The sequence below is a fragment of the Dasypus novemcinctus genome, chromosome 2 (assembly GCF_030445035.2).
Source record: "Dasypus novemcinctus isolate mDasNov1 chromosome 2, mDasNov1.1.hap2, whole genome shotgun sequence".
NCBI classification, from domain to species: Eukaryota; Metazoa; Chordata; class Mammalia; order Cingulata; family Dasypodidae; genus Dasypus; species Dasypus novemcinctus.
In genome coordinates this window covers 70,098,455-70,116,427 of record NC_080674.1, presented here as the reverse complement: position 1 = coordinate 70,116,427, position 17,973 = coordinate 70,098,455, and the positions used below count along the sequence as shown (strand labels likewise).

The 17,973-nt window shown below is 42.8% G+C and overlaps 1 long non-coding RNA gene across 1 annotated transcript; it reads left to right on the top strand.

Annotated features, from left to right (window-relative positions):
- The first annotated feature begins 1,584 nt into the window (after nt 1-1,584).
- Nucleotides 1,585-16,424, top strand: LOC139440159 (uncharacterized). Its single transcript, XR_011650268.1, has 2 exons — nt 1,585-1,692; nt 15,186-16,424. It is a non-coding gene; the product is annotated as an uncharacterized lncRNA (long non-coding RNA).
- Nucleotides 16,425-17,973: the final 1,549 nt, after the last annotated feature.

The window sequence follows — 17,973 nt, the reverse complement described above, 5'->3', positions numbered from 1 at the left end:
CTTAGTTTTGTTTGTGGAACAGTAATGGAACTTGCCCAGGCATTGTTTCACTTTGACACCCTAACAAGGTCTGTTCTGAATTCACTATCTCACTTAGAAGCCTATGGAGTGTTCATTGTTCCTGTAGATTTTTACTGATGTACAATTGTGTTTAAAATAACCCGTCCAAAGCATGTCTGGAAAATAAAAAGTAAATTTATTTTAAGTAAATTTTGACTGAGGATCCCAATCCTAATTTCCCCATCCATGTGAATGGAAGTTCAGGAAAATGCCCCTCAGGTTTTGGATGGTAATAACAACAGTAATAATAATGAAGTACTCAGGAAGTTTGTGATAGTTTAGCATACAACTTGAGGTCAAAAGACCTGGATTTGAGTTCTAGCTCTGCCAGTTAAGTCACGAAATTCCCTGTGCCTCATTTTCTTCCTCTGAAAAATGGGTATGATGAGACCTCACTGGATTGATAGACGTCCAATGAATTTGACCACACTTGGTAAACTATGAAGCTTTATACAAACAATGCTTGTTGGTGTTACTAAAGTTACTTTTTTTTTCTTGATACGTTGTCCAGCTCTAGCTTTCGATATCAATGAAACATTTTAGACACTGCAGGTCAGCAAAATAAGGCACTGAAAAAACACGGGATCTTGGGTAAAGGGTGCTTACCAGTGCAGTTTCTTCCATTACTGAGACAATTATTTGGACCAAGATCTTTTATTTGTTAATCTCTGGGAAGGAGGAAGTATGATCCAAATAGCAAAGGTCCCAGTGACAAATGAAAGGCATTTGGAAACTATGGTGTGCATTGTTCTGTTCTTCTGGAAGGCAAAACACTGCCGGGACGAAGCCGGAGTCATTCCAAGTGGGTGATGAAATTTACTTTATTGACATTATCAATAAGGATGTATTTATGGGAAACAAACATGAAGTAGAGCTCACACTTATGGGACCTGGTGGGTAAGCAAAGGAAAGTGAGGTGTCTGACCAAACCTTTGCACCTACTTGGCATTGGTTTTGGGCCTCATTAGCTATGTGATTTTCAGGTAATTACCTCTTCCCTCATGGTGCCTCAACTTTCTCATGAATAAAATGGACATAAAATTCTCCATTACACATTATAAGAGCACAGACAATGTTTTTCACTGGAAATAAAAGGTTATACATAATTACTGGATAATGAACATTCTTCTTCCAAAAGTGTTTAAATCCAGAAAGATACACAATAGAGTCAGAAAATGGCAGAGTAGAAGACAGAGCTGCTTTAAAATTTTGGTTTGTGTAATATACGTATCTTACTTTGGGTTTTCTGTTTTAAGAAAAAAAATCACACTCCTCTTCAAGACTGCAAATGAAAAAGGAGCTTTATCATTCCAAATTACTCCCTCTTTCCACTTCCTGGAATCTTGTGAGAAGAATGAAGACTTTGGTCCATTAAATCCAAGTTCATAAAATAATTATGGCCATGTCCTAAATTCATGGGTATTTTTACAAGTTAATGAATCATTGTTGGTTCCTGCAAATTTTTTTAAACTAGAAAAAAAGTTAATATATTGATTGTTAGAGTTGCCAGGTTGACAAACCTGGAGAACAAAGAACTTTTCTTTTAGGATTAGCTAGGAATTGTAGCATGTTTAAAGCCAGAAGGAACCTTAAAAATCATCAGTTTATAGATGAGAACGTTGGTACAAAGAGGTAAGTACTAATAGAAATAATAATAAATATTTAAATGTATTTTATGTGCTAGATACATGCTACGAGATTTTCATGAAAGGTTTCATTTAATCTTTAAAACAATCCTATGAAATAGGCACTGTTATTAATGCCAGATTGGAGGTAAGCAAACTGCAGCTTAGGGAGAGTAAGCCACTGGCTCAAGGTTGCATAGCTTGCTGATCTCCTGAACTGATCTGATGAGAGGAATCATTGATTCATTCATTCATATAGTCAATGATAATTCATTAAGAATATATTATGTGCCAAATACTCTTTTTGGTATTGGGGACATAAAGGTTGATCAAAGAGATACGGTCCCATCTTTGTGGCATTTACAGCACAGTGGGTGAGGAAGACCTAAATCAACTATCACACGAAAGCATACCTACAAACTAGGCTAAGTGGTTTGAAGGAAAAGTACAGAGGTTGTGTGGGCAGGGAACCTTGTCTGGTCTGAGGAGTCACGTTGACTTCTCAGAGAATATAAGTCTTGAGGTGAGATCTGAAGTGTGATCAAGAGTAAACTAGGGGAGGTGAGTGAATGCCAAAGTGTTTCAGGCCTGGGAAATTCAAGATCCTTGGCTGGAAGACAAAGAGCTTGGGTGTGAGTGAGAGGTAGTGGAGAGAAATGAGACCAGAGAGGTAGGCAAGGGCCAGATTATCCAGGGCCTTGTGACAGGATAAGGAATTTGATATTTATCATGAGAACAATGGCTTCTGTAATTATCCTCGCAGAAGGTCACCAGCAACCTACCGGCTACCTAATTTAATTTCCCCAGATTCCTTCCTCCCCAAAGGTCCTGGGGCAGCTGAGGGCAGGGACCATGGGTCTTCTGGTCCTGTAGTTTCCCAGTCCTCCAAGAACCTCAGGGTTCTTTCTCTGTTCCAATGCCCTTAATATAAGACTATAGTAAGTGGTTTAGAAATGTGTGCATAGGTATTTGTGTCTTCTCAATGTTCTTTTTTTTTTTTTAAAGAAATACTGAGGATTGAACCAGGACCTTGTACATGTGATACAGGCAGTCAGCAACTTGAGCTACATCCACTCCCTGTTCACTCTTGTTACTTTTCCCAAATACCCAAATCTTTCTTTTTCCTACTTTAAACTTTTTATTTTGAAATTATTTTAAACTTACAGAACAGTTGCTAAAATAATGTATACAGAGAATACCAACGTACCTCCACACCCTTAGATACCCAGATCCATTTTAACATTTTGCCCCATTAAATACCCAAATCTTTTACATTATATTGATGTCATTTGATGAGACCACTTGAATTGCTGGAACATGACTATTTTTTAAACAATAGACTTACCAAATATTTAATTTAACTCATCTTTATTGCTATATTTTCAGTAATAGATTCAAAACTTTCTATGCTATTACGATCTCACTTGGGTTGGGAAGACATCTCCTCCACCCCCATCCCCAACACCACCCTCACTGACAAAAATCTTCCCTCATCCATGGACTGGCCACTAAAATTCCTGTTAGAGCTTCTTTCTTTGATTAAAGTATTGTCAAATCTGTTAAATTGAATGAATGGTCTGAGAAAATGTAATACAAGTTATCATTTACACCATTATGGAAATGAGATTCAGATCTTTTCCTTTAGGCAAGTTTTGACAGAGAAAAATGGAAAGGAAGTGCAAAAGGTCGTTGCTTAGATGAGAGGAGATTTGTGAGGGGGTAGAAGAAAGGAGCTGTGGAGAAGCAGTTGTGCACTGCAAAACTGACAATTTTTAACAATGTCACTCTTCTTCCTTTCCTATTCCTAAACACTATTTATTTATCCTTTGGTAATTATCCATAACAGTGAGTAAATTTCTGGTTAAAATTTTTACTGCGGTTTCCTCTAGGCTATAATTATTTGAAAACTCTTGATTAAAAATAGTAACTTGAAATACAAACACTTAACCCTAGCTATATAACCAACCATCCAAATAGACATATTTTTTTCACATTCAAGTTATTTTCTATTTAATTACAGTACAACATTTTAAAGGCATATGATGCCTGAAGGCATCATTTGGCTTAATGAGAGATACTACTTTGGAAAAACCATTAGCTAAATTTGACAGAAGCATGATTCCAGATGATTGACACGTAAGAGTGGGCATCCAAGTTCCCTTCACAAATAGTAAGGCAGTAAGGGGAATGGATCTGGCTTCAATTGGACATTAACTTATCAGTATTTTTGCTAAAAATTACTGCTTGCTTTCATGTGGTACAATCAGGGCAAATTCAATCCTTTAGGCAGCTACCAGTCTCTCCTTGATTTATTAGTTGTGGTAACATTAGGCAGACTAATGAGAGGACTCAAGTCAAGCCATGACAAAATGGCAGCTTTGTGCTAACTCAGGAAGCCTGTGGAATTCTGCTGGTACACTGGAGCTTCTTGCTGTGCTTAAAGAAAATATGCTGTAGTGGTTAGAGGGAAATGGTCTTTCTGTTCCAAACCCATATCTCCAGTGACTTTGAAGTGGTTTGTAAAATTATATTTCAGGCTATGCAGGCTCATACCAGGTGTTAAGCCAGGGGTAACTGTTTTGGTAAGTTTCCTTCAAAGCCTGTTCAAGGACTTTGAACAAGTAGAAAGTGTCTGACGTTGGGGGATTGCCTTCACTGTTATGGATATAAAGTGATTCATGCCCCTGAGAAACAGCCACTTCTAGACTTCTGTACAGTGGGCCGCTACGTCAAAAATAAGGGTGAGAACGGAAAGTCAGGACAGAACCGTCCAAATGGCCGTGCACTGGAGGGTGGGGGAGCAGGGTAGAGCTGGAACATGATGGTGGTTGGAAAGTGTCACTTGAGCTCTGCCTGACAGGTGCGTGGGGTGTCCAGTGGAAAGTGCCTGGGAGTAATGAGAACGTGCAGGAGTCATGGGAACAAGCTACACCAGTGGATCTTTCTTTCTGCGACCGAAAGGGATGAGTTAGCTAACGGGAAAAACTTTTCTTCCTTTTATATGGAAATCTGGCCAGTTGTGTCTTACCAAATGGAGATGAGCAATGGCTAGCACCATAGTTTAGAAGTGAATTCCTAGCATGCGTAGTTTAGAGGTGAGGCCGAGAAGGAATTGAATGGTTTCATAAGACAATTACACTAGGAAGGGAAGGGTCCTTGGTGTGTCTGATTCAGATTTTAAGGGGTCCGTTTGAAAATCATTTGCCCCTTCCCCCCAGGTATCAACCTCCTTTTCCTCAACCCAAACCACGTGCTTCAACCAGAAATTCCACTCAAAGAGCATTTGCTGAGATCAGAGCAGAATGGCAAGGGAATGGCCTGAGGCCCCAACAGCTACCACTGTCCCTTTCCCCCTGCATTCTACGCAGCAGGTATGCACAGGCAGGGGAATCGCATTCCTGTAATTCACCAACAGCTCTTCTGAGTTTGTGAAACACCTGCTCTTTTTCTAGTACTAGATCACAACATATGGTGGGAGTCAGAGAAGGATCTGGAACAGAGGGGTAAGGGCAACCCTCCGAATCCCATGCTGCATAGTTTCAGGAAGCAAGACAAACCCGGACACACAGTTTGCTCTCTGTGGGCACCTGCTTAAGTGATCTCTGGTAGCCTACTTTCCTGTTTAGCTCCCTATTGTGGACTTCCTTCATTGCTTCATCTCTCACTCTAGGAAGAAGAAAAAAGGAGATAGGGGTTAGGGAAGTGGTGGAGGGGACCTGAGACTGATACAAGTTAAGCACATCTGTGAAGAGGAGAGGGAGACAGGGTCGACACTGACCGCCTCCCCCCACCCCAGGGCCTCTATTGCTCCTGCCCCATGTGCTCCAGGCTCAAACACTACTTCCTTCCTCCCCAGAGAGCTCCCACAGGCTGTAGCAAATCTGGGAAGAAATACAACTGATTTATTATTGTATGCACGAGAGAGTGCATATATAAAGGCAGCCCTTGAGGAACTACAAAGTCAGGATGAAATTTCACACTATTAATACGGTAAAGCAGAATAAATAAATAAAACTTTCTCTTATCTCCTCAAGAGGCAAACAGCTACATCTTGAGAGAGGCTCCTAGGTTAACTAAAGAGATATTTGTTTCTATTTCAAGAGGTTATGAGGCCCACCAAATCTGAAGACATCTCGATATTGTGAAACTGGAAACTGGTCCTATCTAGCCCCCAGAGATTTTTTTTTTCTTTTTTGTTTTATTTATTTTTTATTTTATTTTATTTTTATTTATTTATTGTCTTTCTTAAGATTTATACTCCAAAAGGGTAGAGCAAGGACTGAAGCCCTTTATGTTTTCAAGGAGACCCTTAACTATTAAAAATAGTAATACTATAGGCATTCGTATGCGTAGACTCAACCTCTAATACATTCACTCTCATAACTAAAAATTCACATGTTCCTTTTCATACTTCCTGACCTGAGGCTGCAGACCTCCCTTCCGTGGCTCTTCTCCTTCCATGCCCTCCCTACCTCAATCTTCTGTGAAGAAATGTCTGCGGTTAGGAGTCAGACCACAGAGGATGGTTTCCCAAATGACACCACCCATTGGCAGAAATAGCTCCTTTACAGATCAAGACACCGATTTCCTGAGGGTGAAGATCTCAGCGAATAGGTTAGTGGAAAGCAGTCTGATGAACCGCTATGAACTTTTAGTCATACTATGACTGCTGGGAGCCATTTCACCTGCTCCCGTCACTAGAGCTTCCAAATAGAAAAGCTTGGGAAAGATTCCCTTTAGTCCTTAAATCATCATTAGATCAGCTCTAGAAAATTGGAGATTGAGAAGAGGATGTATCTGAGACTTCCTTCCTACTTACTCCCAATTCCTATCCAGTGCCTCGCAAACTTTAGTTTGAGGCGTGTGATGCTTACTAGAATGCACATTTCTGACCCCCTTCTCTGAAGCATTAGCTTCAAGGTGGGGCCAAGAAGACTATGTTTGTGTAAATCATCCCAATTGAATCTGATGCTAGCGGATCTCAAGAGCACTGATCTTCATAGTGCTGACACCCAGCAGCTACCCATGGGCCCTCGACCCAGCCAGGGACTCCTGGAAGGTAGAGTAACATGTGCCTGCAGTGACCTAGGTTCTCTTAAATTGTGAATCTTGGAAGAATTTCCCGAAGGATATATTGAGCTCCAGAAACCTGGTCCCAGGGACATTAATGAGTGTTAAGGAAACACAACATGACAGAAAACTGGGTTCAACCAAATTAAGCAAGTGTTTTTGCTCTAGCACTTCTCAGACCCTCTAAGACTTCCATATGTTTGATTCTTAAGGAGGAGCATGTACCATGTAGAGTGTTCCAAATACACATGGCCACAGAGTACTTTGCTAAATCTGAAGCACATATTGGGAAAGCTTGATCCAGGAATTTGGGGGGGGGAGGCATCAGAGCAGTTTCCTGCTTCACATAGTTGGCTAGTGAAGTGCTCTATTTGGCTGTATAAAATAATGCTAGATATGTAAATATATCGTCATGTACGCCATAAAAGAATACTATATATGTAATACTACACTGACCCAGGTGCTATAAGAAATATGTCACATATTCTATCTTATTTAATCGTCATAATAATCCTGTAAGGCATTAGTTATCTTACTTGAAGATGAAGAAAATGGGGTCCAGAAAGCTTAAGAAACTTCTCTAAGATCCCACAACTAATAGATGACAAAGTCAAGATTGAATCCAGGATTCAACCCAGGTTGTTCTAGTTTCAAAAGCACTTTCTTTTCCTTGTGCTCTACTGCCTCATCAGCAACACAATAATATTTATGGTGGGCTATCACCCTCTGTGGAGTTAGGTTCTAAAGTCACATACAATCAAAGGTAAGTAGAAAAACCCTTAAATGACCCATAAAGCATAGTTATATGAGGTTTGGCCCATATAACCCTGCCCAATATGGTTTGTGTAAATATATAATGTGTCAGTGTATGCAAAATATAAATCTACAGTATTTTTTTTTAAAGGTTGACTTTTTTCCCTCCCCTTCCCTCTCCCTCTGCCTTCTCCCCACCCTGCTGTTTTGCTGCCTGTGTCCATTCGTTGTGTGATCTTCCATGTCTGTTTCTTTTTGTCTTCTCTTCTCATCTTCTCTTCTAGGCTTCACCAGGATTTGATCCCGGGGACCTCTAATGTGGAAGAGATATTCCCAGTCACTTGTGCTACCTCAGTTCCTCGTTTCTGTTGTGTCTCACCTTGACTCTCCCCTGCGTCTCTCTTTTCCTGTGCCATCATGTTGCTGCATTGCTTGCTGTGCAGGCCTGGCTCACTGCACAGGCACGCCTTTACTGGGAGACCCCGGGAATCAAACCCGGGCCCTACCATACAGCAGATGGAAGCCCAGTTGCTTAAGCCACATGTGCTTACCAATATACAGTATTTTTAAGTATGCGAAAGAGAGTAGTTTGTATAATTGAATTCACATAAGTTAAAAACCTGTCTGATGTCCCTTTGCATATGCACACTCGTATGTGTGCCAGTGCAATAGGGGGACATCATACAGAACTACACAACTCTAAAGCCAGAAAGCAACTGTGGTCCAGAGAAGCCGTCGCGTCCCTGACTTCATTTGGCTAGTTTTATTTGTTTCCAACATGTTTTGTTCTCTACACATTACACATTGCCCATTCTCCCTTTGCCCATTGTAGCCCTCCTGACCTGAAGAATAAAAGACAAGGAGCTGCAAGGCCAGCACAGCTTTATATCTTGCATGAAGGCAGCTCTTTTCAGAGAGGGTCATAGGCCATCGCTTCAGCTCCACCTTGGCAGGGGCAGGTAGACAGGGAAGGTTTCCAGCTAGCTGCCTCCTCTATGTGCAAACCCTGAGATTGTCCAAGCTGGTAGGAGATGTGAAAGGCCCATGGGATACATAAAGGGGAGGACATCTGCAGCTACAGAGCCTAGCATACCTCCTGCACAAACACGCGTGCATGCATGTGCATGGGGACACTTGCCCCATTCCTTTAAAAAAGAAGCCCGAATATGTGATGATGTCAAGCTTTTTTGGACTCTTAATAAGAGAGTATTGAGTCTAAGGAAGGGGATAAGTTGAGGGAATGGGGTGCATGGTTTTGGTGGGAAGGACAGGGAGGACACTGACCTCAGCCATACGGAGGAAGGGAGTGAGCAGAACTGGCTTTTGGCCCTCTCCCCTCTTCCTCTTAGGCACCCTCTCTGATCTCAGTAACCCCCTCCCAGCCCATTCTCTGTCTCATGCTTCTTTCCTGCTGGGCTTGATTCTCTTAGCTAGCTGCCAGGGTTTGCAAGCAAGCCCTACCATATGGCAGGCGATAAAGGGATTAAGGTACTTCTTCTCAAGGAATTAGTAGTTCACATGGGTAATCTCGAAGGCCCAACACTACCAGAGCCAGAGGAAAGCCCTATAATGATGAAATGCCAGGCAGACTGGAAAGAAATTTCTGGGCCATAAGCTTTCATGATGCTTTTCAAGTCATTACCCAGGTCAAGCCTGTTACTTCTGTGTGGAGGTGGGAGACAGTGTGGGAAATTTAAGGAAGCACTTCACCATCTGGCCTGAGGAACCCTCCATGGCTGGGCTTGGAGGCATAAACTGCCCTTCAGAAATACAAACCTTTGTCTAACCTCTTTTTCCAAATCCTTGTTTTTTATTCATGGAAATCTTTAGCTTTGCAGAACCACTGGGAAACTGGCCCAAAAAATATGGCCCAGGCCACTCAAATTTTATATTTTTTTCTATGATTTTCCTCAGAGCAATTCATGGCAACACCCCTACAAACCTTCACCTGGGACTCTTGCAAGCAAACCGTTTCCAGTTCTTTTTCAAAAATTAAACTGTCTTTAAAAGATATGGTGGTCAGCCAAGACACCAGGATTGTTGGCTTTCATTTGACAAAGGAACTTTCCGTGCTGGCCTCCTTCATTTTATTGAGCTAGGAAGATGACCCAATTAAGTTTAGCACGAAAGCCCTCAAGCAAAGTTTCAGGAAGAATAGTCCTAAGAACCTCTTATGTCAGAATCACCTGGGCAATAAAAATGAAAAAAGAAAAAAAAAAAAAAATCACTTGGGGAACTTGGTAAAATGCCAATTCTTAGGCTGGGAATATGATTTTAAGGGCACTGACGCTTACAAATTCTGGACTAAAGGTTGTCTCTTGAGAACAGCAATTCCATTTAAGTGACAGGTGCCCATACCCATCATTACCCAGAAAGTTCCATATAATCCCCTGCCTAGCAGGAAGGCCCACCACACTCAGGGCACTGAGGGAACGGGAGGCGGCAAGTCCGCGCTCCCAGAGAGCTGCCTGGGCACCTCCCACCCAGACCTGCTACTCAGCCGGGGGGGAGTCAAGCTCTATCCTGACCATAGGAGGACCATGGCCCCCATACCGGAAGGATGGCTCCAACCTCTCCAAAATTCCTCAGCACTTCACCATTCTCTATTCACCCTACAGGGACATTAGGCTGGTTGACACCTTTGAGAACAAAGCCTACAACAAGGGAATTCCCAAATACCTATGATTTAAAATAATAGTAATAATACCATACCATGACAATGGTAAACTAGGACTAAACAAGATGGTGCTGGGAGGGAGTATGTTTCAAATTCCAATTTGACACAAAATAGCCGTGTGGTATTAGGCAGATTACTGTACCTCTCTGTGCTTTCCTTTCATCATCTGTAAAACAGGGATAACAGAGGAACCCTGTTGTTAGAACTGTAAGAATTAAATGAGATAATGCGCACCAAATTCTTCACCCAATGTAGGGCATATAAGGAATGCTCAGGAAACAGGGGCATGGCTAGCATATAGGATATCTTTCTGCTAACTAGAAAAGAAGGTGTCTCCCTCTGGATAGACATGTTTGAAAAGGCCCTTCTTTGGGGCAGGCTCAGGCTGGCGAGCAGAGTGCCCCCTCAGTAGGCCACCCTTTGACTGGCCATCACACATATATGTCATTGTGAGCCATGAGGGTGGCAATGGATCCGATCCTTAACAGGGACCCTGCTCCCGTGGGCAGGCCTTGCAGACACTGTGTGCCCTCTGATTACGTGCACTGGCTGAATCTCACGGCTTAGATCTCAGTGCTGTGCTCAGCAGGTGCGCATCTTGATAAATTTCAGAGAGAACAACCGCGTGAAGACACGTTGCATTTTCCTTTTAAGAGTTTGGTACCAGCTGATCACACCTCTGTTTCTTTAAGGGCTTCCCTGATAAAAGGCAACTCGGGCCCCTTGCCTTCCTGTGTGAGTCACATTGGCTGCCCTTTGCCGGTGTCTGGCTCCTGACCTCCCCAGGTAACCTGCCCTCTGCAGAGGGTGCGTGTCCCCACCCACGCCCCACTCTGCCTGGGAGACGTGCACTGGTGACGTTCGTCACCGCAGCCCATCCTCTGCATCTGAAACTATTTTTGGAATGCTTCTTCATGCAGCACACGCTTGCTTCCTAGATTTCACCGTCCTGGGCTCAGGAACCTGCAAATCACACTCCTCGGCCCGTGATTCCACTTGGGTGATCACAAGGTTTGGAAAGTTTCTAAGAAAGCAGGTTGGTTCAGGCCAGGCATTCTGCATCATTCAACCAGTATTGACAGGGCATTTCCAGTGGGTGCCTAGAAGTGTGACTGCCTGGATGGGTGGTACAAAAGAAGTAGTTCCGGAGTTCTGGTTTGTGGTTAGAAGAGGACACAGTGAAACTGAAAAGCAAGAATGAGCATTGCAAGCAGGCGATGTGGCAGGAGGTCACAGAGGTCAGAGGGATCTCTATGGTGAGAAGCAGGGGACACTTAAACTTGGCTGAAGAAGTGGGATAAAGAGGCAGAAGACTGGGAGAAGAACCAGGAGAGAGGAGAAGCTTGAACAAAGACGCAGAGGGGAGAATGAGTCGGGCTTGTTTACCCAAACTTAAATATTGAGCTAAATTTGAATTTTGAAAATCTTTCTCCCTCATACTAGGATAATTATTAGCCTATGTTGTCAGAGACTTTCTTTGGTGCCCAGCAGTTAAACCTCCTGTAATTCCTACCTGTTTGTGAAGTTCCTGTCTACCTTTCACAGTGAGGGGAGTCTCCACCTTTCTACAGAGGAAACTGAGGCCCAAGGAGGTGATACTCTGCGCTCTCATGCTGTTACCAGGCACTGAAATGCACACCTAAGCTGTCTGCTGTTACACACGAAGCTTCGTGGTCCAGGATAAGAATAGGTTTTTTCCAGGAGGATATTTGATGGGGTGGGGGAGAAGGTAACTTTAGTTCATGTTGCTCCCCTGTCTGGGACATTCCCATGCAGGTCTCACCTTCTGTGTGCTAGATCTTGGTTTATACCCAGCTGGCTGGGAGTTCAGGAAAGTACTAGTTCTCCCTGCAATTGCAAAATCTTGTGGGCCCTGAGTTCAGGAGTCCTAATTCCATGTCTGTCTGGCACTGCCTGAGTTCCTGACAGAAAGAGAGAGAGAGAGAGCAGTTAAGTCCTTCAGAATAAAAACCTTTTGGTTTGAGCATTTTCAGATACTGTGTGTGTGGTAGGGGGAGGGGGGCAGCTCTGGGGAAAGCATTCTGGAAGAGGTGGGCATGGGTCACAGGTACCTGATCAGTAAAGCTCAAAGAGAACAAGAGAGAAATGAGAAATTACTCCTTAAGTTGCAATCAAGCTCAGCATCCCAGGATACCTGGGAGCCACCACTGGGTAATGGTCACTTCCTTCCTCCAATGATGAGAGGCAACGGAAGGGGATGGAAGGGAACTGACTAACCCTGAATCTCTCTCCTTCTCCCAGCGTGGCCACCTGCAAAAGTGACGTCAAAAGCTTGCTTTTGTCTGCAACTTGAAAGCAACAATATGAATTGACATGAAGGATGAGGTTTAAGTTTCCCCCCTCACATATTAGGCCAATGTGGAGCTTGGGGCATTATCAGAGGAGAAGAGATTTGGGGCACCTCTCCATTCCTTGACACAAAAGGGAAAACACATGCTTCTGCTGCTGTGACAAGCTGAGGGAAACTGGAAGATCCCCTCATGATCTTTAGGGCCTTAATAAAATTCAGGTACTGAGTTCACCCCTACCTCCTCTCAGGCTCTTCAAGGATGCAAATCCAGGGTCTTCTCCCCCTACCACCACAGGAAGGCCCTCATGTAAAGAATGGAAGATGCCTCTCAATGTATGAGTCTCATTGGATGGTTATTGAACACTTACTAATTGCTTTACTGACACCTTCTTATTGCAATGAAAGAAGGTCCTTTTACTATTCCCATATTGCAGACAAGGAAACCAAGGCACAGAAAAGCTTTTGAAGTCCATCTGGTTTAAAACCCACTACTTTAATGGGCCTCTAATGAATAGGCATCTAGAGTAATTACAATGAATGTTATTTTTTTTGACTGAAATGAAGCAATTTTGTTGATAATAATATCCAAACAAACAGCTCTTTTGGGGTGGAGACTAAAGGGAATGGAAAGGATCCTATTAGAAGTGTGTGTGTGTCTGTGTCTGAGAGAGAGAGAGAGAGGTGGAGAGAGAGAGAGAGAGAGAGAGAGAGGAAGAACGGATAACCAAAAGGAAGTGTTCATTTTCTAAGGCATTTTTGTTCATGGCTCAACTCTTATGGTTTAGAAATGTCATGTTACAACTACTTAGGGGGAAAAAAGACATTAAATCCACCAACAACACTGAAAGAACTCAAAACCACCACACTGTTTTTGGCAAAGTAACATCACCAGGCTATTATGCTAAACATTTCCATTTGGCAAAGGGTAGACGCACCCCTAAAACACCTATCTCCTCTTAATTTCTTCTTCAGGCTATATGTCTCCAAGTTATGGGAAAGCTTTACTCACATACTCTTGGGTATTTTAACCTTCTCTGTATGACCTCCCTGAAACCTGGCCAACCAATCTTTCCAAAATATAGAAGCAAAAACTACTTCTGCCATGTTAGGTTCAAAGTTCACATCAGGTCAGGGGTTTCCAGAGAATGAAAGGGCTGTCCTTTGTGTATTTCTTTCTTAAATACTCTAAAGGAGATGATTTAGAAAACTTAAAAAAAAATGGAGGAGCTGGAATTTTTCAATCCAAAGTGGACTGACAAAAATTATTTCAGTTCCTCTTGTTTAAATAATGAACATCAGAAACCTATTGTTTAGCTTTTTTTTTTTTAAATTTCAGCATTCCTGAGTATTTAAAAAAACAACAACAACAGATCTGCTTCATACTCTGGCTATTCATAGCCTTTACCAGGGCCTCAACAAAACAGAACTGTGAGGGAAAACCTTGGCATAAACCATAAATAGACCTGGTCAGCAATATTTTTAACTGAATTTTGAAACAAATCAAAATGGGTTTCTCCCTATGAAACCACCAGCAAATTGTGCAGAATTGGAAATGAACCTATACATTTTCTTCAAGTGTTGAATTAGAAAAACTTAGAACATCTAAATATTTTCTCTGTCTCCTAGTCAATATGAAAAAATCTCATTAGAAGGTAGCAAGACTTTGACAACTCCACATCTACTAAAGGACAGAGTCAAAGCAGGGAAAGATGTCCAGTAAGATGCTCTTGTGAGGGATGTCCCACCAAACAAAATAACGCACGGATGCTGCAGTCTTCATCACCTCAGTCAAAGGAAGACTGATTGGATGATCGCTACCCTCACTCCTTTGAGGAGTTACATGAGACAAAAGGAGCAACTGGTCTTGTAGTTCCAGGTTTCTGGGCAGGCCTGGAAACAGAAGCAGTTTCTGAGCTAGTAGTACATGAGTCTAATTGTTTTGAAAGGAAGTTTAACTCTCCTCTTTTAATACTTTTACACCCTTTCAATCCAGGAATAGGTGAGCATAGAAGAAAAGAGCCATTTCCTCCAGAAAGATGATCCGTTTTCTCAACAGCTACATAAGTGGGGGAGTGAGAATCCTAACACTTGGTTTCCAGTCATTCTGTTTTTAATAGCTTTGAATCTTTAGGTACGTTAATCACATCACTGAGTCAGTATTTGTATCTATAAAATGGGGATGATCATACTCATCCTATCTCTATAGGGCTGGAAAAGGAAGGAGGTGTTGGCATATGAAGAAACAGACACACCGAAGCTGTTGTTTAAATGAACACCTATCCTGGTTATTTAAAAGCCTGGTTGATATTATCACAGCCTCTCTCTACTCTTCAACCTTCCTGCAGAGTTGAACAGAAGACCTGAATCTAAACCAAGCATAGCTTCATCAGCGCTCTTCCCCCAGTCAGGGCAAGTGCTAACTCGATAGACAAAGTAGACAGACAAATTGTGGGTGGGGGTGGGAGAGCAGCCAGTGGTGAGCAGTCATTTATACTGGTTCAGAATGGCCAAAGAGGAGACATGATCGGGATTTGAGGGGCACAGTAGAGAAAGAGTGTGACCTTCTGAGTCAGTTCTTTTCTGCGTAGCTTCGTTATTTAGCACATGCACATTCCAATTCAAGGAAAGATATCCCCAGGTGGAAAAAAAGAAAAAGTTTACACATTTTTCATTCTTTTGGATTTTCCAGGCACCTGCTGTCTTCCATCCGCCCCACTAATGAGGAGGTCATGGGATCAGAGGAAGTCGGAGCAGCCGGAGGCTTAGAGACCATCTAGCCCAAACTTTTCATTTCACGAAGGAGGGGCTAAGGCCCAGAAACTTTGAAGGAGGAGCCTGGCTTCGGGAACAAAGTGGTCACCTCTGAAAATCTAAAAGGCAGCACTGTCTAAATGGAATGCTACCTCTGTAAAGGACTGATAGGCAGGCTTGAAATCTAAATTAGCTTTTTTTCCTCTCTAAAGTCTCAATAAGGGTAATGATCCAGTACCCTGTGGTAGGACCCCCTGAAGCTGCTGCCTCCCGGAAGGCATCCTTCTGCCTGCGGCTGAGAGGGGGGCCGTGGGTTAGCTGTCAGCACCTTCTGCGGCAGCTGGGGAGGTGCGTCCTTGCAGAAGGGACCCATCCATCGCCGCACTGCAGGGCTCCTTTGCACCCAGGGGCAGAGACTGATGGGCCCTAGGGCTCTAGCTTTTGCGTTTGGGGGAGAAAAATGTCTTGGTGAAAACAATAAGCGCAGCAGCCTGAAATGAAAGGAACAAACAGCCAATCAGGTTCCCCCCACGCCGCTCCCCCCACACCCCTGCGTCTATTTCAAGCTTCTCGGCACCTGTTTGTTGCATTGCCTGCCGTGCTGGTTTTGAAACACTGACTGAGAAAGTTCCATAAGACTCTGACCTATTGGGCAAGGGGTTCAGGCTTCCTTTTGAAGTTGAGGGGAACCGGACAGAAACTGTGTTAAAATTAGACAAGGTGGAGATGAGAGAGGCCCCGCTGGGCCCGCACTGAGGTCCCTGAGGTGTGTGTCCCATCTGGCAGCCCAAAGCACAAGCCCTGCCCCCAGGGAGGAGCCCTGGGCCGCCCACGGGCTTCCTGCGTCTCCTGCCGCTTTATCAGCTTCTGCCTTGCTCTTCTGCCCAAGCTATCAGAATCCACAGGCCGCCTGGACGTCAGGGCTGTGCACGCAGCCTCTCTGTGTTTGATTAGAAAGGAAGCTGGGCAGCTTCTCCGCCTCTTCCTTCTGGGGTCTTGCCTGGGGATAATCCTGGCGGAGACAGGCAAGACAGGTCACTGGGGCTCATTGAAAATTCTCCTGCCCTTGCTTACTCCCTCAAGCGCCCACTCTGTCTCCACACCCCCACTTACACTTTTTTAAAGACAAAAAGAAAATTAATTTGTACTCATAATTAAAAGGATAGAGAACTTACAAGTGAGACCTCTGATCCATTTTTTTCTGGCTCACTTTTCAGCTGATACGTATGTGATGATTTGAGATTTCCTTCACATTATGAAAGTAAAAGAGCACCTCTGTGTCTCAGAACTTCTTGATAAGTTCTTACAAATCAAGTTGTAACTTGCAGTTCATAAACTGAAAAAGGCATGCGTGCTTGGATACGCAAAAGGAAGGAGCCAGCATTTGGTACAACAAACATTTATTGAACACCTATTATTTGTCAGGTCTTGTGCTAGAACTCTGGAGACAGAAAGATTAAAGGGCAAAAACTTGCCTCCTATAAACTCAAATTATTCTCAAATTTCCTTTTTTTAGAGGGATGAAGGCATTTTAGTACTATATACATCTCTTCAAGTATCAAGATGCTGAACTTGTAGCTGACAGGATTTAGAAAGTGAAGAACAAATCTGCTTTATCCAATTACAAACCTTAAGCTCTCAAATGATCAGGATTGGGAGCAGATGTGGCTTAAGCAGTTGAGTGCCTGCTTCCTACATGGGAGGTCACCCAGTGCCTCCTAAAAACAAACAAACAAAAAAAACAAACAAAACAAGCAAATAAATGGAAAAAAAAAACAACTCAGGGGAGCTGATGTGGGTCAGTGGTTGGGGACTGGCTTCCCACATAAGAGATCCCAGGTTCAATCCCTGGCCCCAATACCTCAAAAAAAAAACAAAAAAAAAAACAACAACAACAACAAAAAAAAAACACACACACACAAAACAACAGAAAAAAAACCAGCTCAGGTTTGTTTATATGATATATATCCTTCCTTACTGTGATGTGTGGACTGCAGCCTGAATCCTGAATCTAATAGATACTTGATACATCCAGGCAAAAGGAAGAGGGAAAAAACGAGATAAAGATCTCAGTGTAATATTGTGCGCTGGTAGGTAGGGCTTAGGTAGCAAGCAAATGAGAAAACCTGGAGTGGAATAGGCTCTTCTGTTTATAAATATTTATACTTATTAAAAAATAAAAGACATTAAACTTTACTAATATTTAACAAACAGGTTGACATTAGTACATATATATCATATATGCATACAACCATACATGCACACACATACATATGAATGCTCAAGTTTTTGTATTATTAATAGACATAAGCAAAAATGTTCAGAGGCCACTGTTGAATTAGAAGAATCAAAGATCAAAGTGAAGGTCAGAAACAGTATGCTTTAAATTTTGAACTAAGGATAGAATAAATAATAAGTATCAAAGTTAGTGACTGGTAGAATAAGATCCAAACAGTAGGAAGTATGGGTCACCATGGTAGATAGTCTCCAAGGATGGCCACCAATTGGTTTTTTCTGTCTCTGAATTCACACTCTGCTCTAGTCTGTAAGAGGCAGAGTCAGTTTCCACTCCTTTTAAATCTGGGCTAATTTTGAGACTTGCCTTGACCAATAGAATAAAGCAGACGTGACCTTCTGGGACTTACTGGCCCAGACCATAAGAGACTGGCAGGTTCTACTTCTTCCTTCATGTAAGCCAGGCACAATGTAAGGAGTCTGACTACCTG